The sequence below is a fragment of the Tachypleus tridentatus genome, chromosome 8 (assembly GCF_004210375.1).
Source record: "Tachypleus tridentatus isolate NWPU-2018 chromosome 8, ASM421037v1, whole genome shotgun sequence".
NCBI classification, from domain to species: domain Eukaryota; kingdom Metazoa; phylum Arthropoda; class Merostomata; order Xiphosura; family Limulidae; genus Tachypleus; species Tachypleus tridentatus.
The window spans coordinates 34,033,672-34,037,961 of record NC_134832.1 but is presented as its reverse complement, the minus strand read 5'-3'; positions in this window follow the sequence as shown (position 1 = coordinate 34,037,961).

Here is a 4,290-nt window from a genome sequence, read left to right as displayed (position 1 = left end):
AAAGTTTAAGGGTGAGAGAAATATATTTTGAACATTATGAACATGGAAACAAACTTTGCCCATAAAATATGTTATTTTACTACTAAAAATAAATAAAAAGGCGCATAATAAAGAAATTATTGCCAGAAATAAAAAAAACATACAGACAAAGAATGATAGTTACACTTTAACAATAAATAGTAGGTTAATATATGATATCGTATAAAATAATATAAAGATCCAGTATTATAGAAACAAGTTTCGACGTTCTGCTTGTATATTATTGAAGTTATCAGTAAAGGAATTGCCACAACAATATCAATGAGAAATAATTCTGTGGATGAAATAGTTATCGTTAATTTCATATTTTGGGTACATTTTATTTTCTGTATTGTTAATTCTGAAAAAGTTTTGGATTTTTTAAGAATAATGCAAAACAAAAGCCACCGATAGCTCATCAATATTTCTAGGTGTTTTGTAACACTATAAATCTGTTTTCCATACCCTCGTGGACAGAGAACTATAGCCTATATTAATTAAAGTCAATTAACGCATGGCAATAATATTGCGCTTATTATTAATTACAAATACACTTTGTAAACTTGAAAAGGTTTTTTCCACAATACCAAATAAAGGAGTGATTCTGGTGTTAATATTTTTTATTTGTTTGTTTGTTTTGAATTAAGCACAAAGTTACATAATGAGCTATCTGTGCTTTGTCCATCACGGATATCAAAACCCGGTTTTTAGTGGTGTTTTAGCTAAGTCCTATAATAGGAGGAAGATGTCAAAATATTGGAAGTTGTCTGGTGCTAATTTAGTTTCAAGGAAAATGATAAAAATTGACTTACTGATTACAGGCCTGTTAGTCTTACATATGAGGTAGGAAACTTTTTTAAAAGCCCGATAACTGATGCTATACAAAATCATTTAGCAACATTTAAACTATTGTTGGAAAGACTGCATAGTTTCAGTATAACAAAATATTTTGTTATTAATATTTGGATATTCTATTGAAGAGATAAATGTTTATGTGGATAAGTGTAAGGTTGTGGATTTAAACTATCTAGATTTTCAGAAAACATTTGACAGGGTGCCACGTAAAGACTTGTTCAAAAAGTTATATCTATAGGTGCATGGACTTATTGAATAGAAAAGTAGCTCGATGGAAAAAAGCAGAGGATTAATATAAATGAAGCTCATTTAATCTAGATTTATATCATGAATGTGACAATTTAGAGTTATTTGCTCTTTTTTATTTACATCAACGACCTAGAAGCAATAGTGATCAGTAGACTATTTAAATTTGTGTTTTTCTTATAACAAAGCCACATCTGACCAGCTGCTGTGTCCACTGAGGGGAATTGGACCCTCTACTATAACGATGTAAAAAACCATAGATTTACAGCTGCACTAACGGGTGACTATCTGAATTTGTTGATGATATTAAACTTTTGAGTGTTTTTGGAGACAGTGGCGTATTTAGGTAGAGGTTAGAAGGGGCTCAGTCCCAGGACCCTTGGTCTTAATTGGAGATCATTGATAATTTTATTCTATGTAAAATTACACGGGATGTAGGCCCTACAAAACTTATTACACCTGGGCCCACACAACCTTAAATCCGCCACTGGCTGAAAGATGCTCCTGCTTTACAAAAGGATTTAGATTATTTGGTGAGTTAGGCAAATAAATGTCAGATGGCTTTTAATTAAAATAAGCACAAGGTAATACACGTGAAATATCACAATTTGAATTATTGGTATAGTTTTGATGTAAATAACCTTAACAGCATTACGAAAAAAACATCTTGGTGTTCATGTAGATCAGCCTTTTAAGCCATCTAATCAATGTATGTTGTTAGTGTCAGGACTAATAGAATTTTAAGCTGTATCTTCAATAATACTGAATACAAGTCTAAAGAGGTTATTATAGCATTGTAAAGGCCACATTAAGGTTATGGTTCGGTCACATTAAGTGCACTGGTACTGTATTTAGTCCTGGGCTCTTTATCCTAAAGAGGATATTGAAAAGTTGAAAAGTATTTATAAGAACAAGCCCGTAACCAGGTCTAGAGGTGGGAGGATCTTTTTGGGTCCAAAGTCTTTTGATGTAAAACTTTAGCGTCCAGAGATGAAAAAAAATCGAAGTATTTAATTATCACTGCAAATAAACACTTCTAGTAGATTTCCTCTGATCAGTACGAAAATGCTATTTCCGCATGTATGTATAATATTACAAAAAGTGCAGTTATGTTATGAGAAGCCATCATCAAAGAAAGGGTAAAAAATTAATAGGCAAACAGGACTTCAAGGGGATTCCCTTGGCTAAAGACTTGCACAGAAGAAAGATGCTAGGATACACGTGGGGTGTATTTACATAATGTCATATAAGAATAAATCAAGACTTACGAACTTGTTTTCTTTTGAAAGAAGAAGAGCTAGAAGGGATCTCAATGAAGTGCTTAAAATTGTTAAGGGGATTTATGGTGTTGATACATTATATTTGTTTGTGTTTAATGGAGAAAATGGCAACACTAGGGAAAATAAACATACATTTTGCAGGGAAGGAGTCATTTTCAACTTAAACAGCCTTATTTTTTTCGGTATGGTGGTTGGCCCTAAGAATGGGTTGCTTTTAGATGTGTTAAATGCAGTAAATTAAGGGACGTTTAAGAGAAAGCATGATAAATATTTTAATGGTAGGTTGACTTTAAGATCTCTGTGTGTGTGTGTGTGTGTGGGTGGGTGAGTGAGTGGGTGTTTAACTTAATAGTTAGGACGGCCTGGATGGACCAAAAAGTCCCTTATTTTCCTTTGTTATAACGCTATGTTATTAATATTAAGACTTGTGTCACTCGTGTCAACATCATAAAGCTCTTTGAGTAATTATTTCGCAAACAAAAATTGAAGTGGATAATAAACGTTAAGGTGTTGAAAGTTATGTTCCTCAAAGTGAATCTTTAGAATTGATATTTTCTTTACTTTTAGTGTTCAATGGAAACATGTCATTAAAGATCTCTCCATTCATATTATAATATTTTTATTTGTCCTTTGTTTTTAATACATACGTTATTTTACAGTCATGTGAAAAAGTTAGGACACCCTATGAAAACCTGTGTATTTTTGTAACATTTTTGGATATACAGATATTTAATCTCAATTTTAACAATACTGAAACAGTATAGGAATATAACTAAACAATTAAAACTGAAGAAAAGACTTTTGAAGATCTTCTGTAAATATAATTCTACAAATATCCATATTCTAACTGAAGAAAAAGTTAGGACACCCCCACATTTTTCCCACTTAAAATGGCTCAACTCACACACAGGTGTATCACACCAGGTGTACATGATTAGAAGATCGTTACTCAGCATTTTGAATGAGGCTTGCTCTATTTAAACCTCAGACGTTTAGTTTGGTGTGCTCCTGCCTGTTGAAGTGCGAGTGAGTACTACTGCTGGCAGCCGGATGTGGTGTGGTGTGGTGTGGTGTCCCCGATCACCTGCTTCGGGGTTCGTTTTGTCGCGGGCCCTGTGGCTGCTTGGGAAGGGGTGGTTCAGCATGTTGGTTTGGCAGTGCACAATTACCGCTACTGCCCTGTCAAACTGTTTGACAGGGCAAAGGTGGTGCGGAGGAGGATCCTCCCCTTGGTCTGGTACCTGGGGGCTGTCCTTCTTCTGGATGACTGCACTGCTCGAGCCATCGAGCGCCATGTCTATGCCTTCCTGTGGGGTGGCAAGCCTGAGACGGTGTCTCGGCACTCCTTGACGCTGCCGCCTCGTAGGGGTGGTCTGGGCATCCCACGTGCCCGGACCCAGAGTCTTTCTCTTTTCCTGTCTGTTTCCTTTCGTAGTCTGTCTTTGGAGGGTCACCTCTGTTGCCACCTCATGAGATTCTTGGTTGGCACTGGGCGTAGGCTCTTTGGTATTCCTTTGAGCCTGCAGACCCCTATGTGTTTTGACCCTCCTCCCTGATATGTCGACGCTGCTGCTGCGTTATGGCGGTGTCGTACCGTGTTTGCCGATGTACCGACAGATTCCCGTTCTCTCTATCGACTGCTGGTCCCTGCATGTACCCATAGGATCGAGCGATACCATCCTGCTCTGCCGTGGGACGTTGTTTGGGGCCGCGTTGCACTGCCCCAGGTTGATCGCTACCTCCAGGATTTCAACTGGCGTATGATGCATAACATCCTGCCGGTGAGGAAGCGCACCTACCTGTGGAACTCGAGTACATCAGAGTTGTGTCCCGTGTGTCACACCCAGTTGGAGTCTGTCTTGCACAGGTTGGTCCTCTGTCCGAAGTCGGC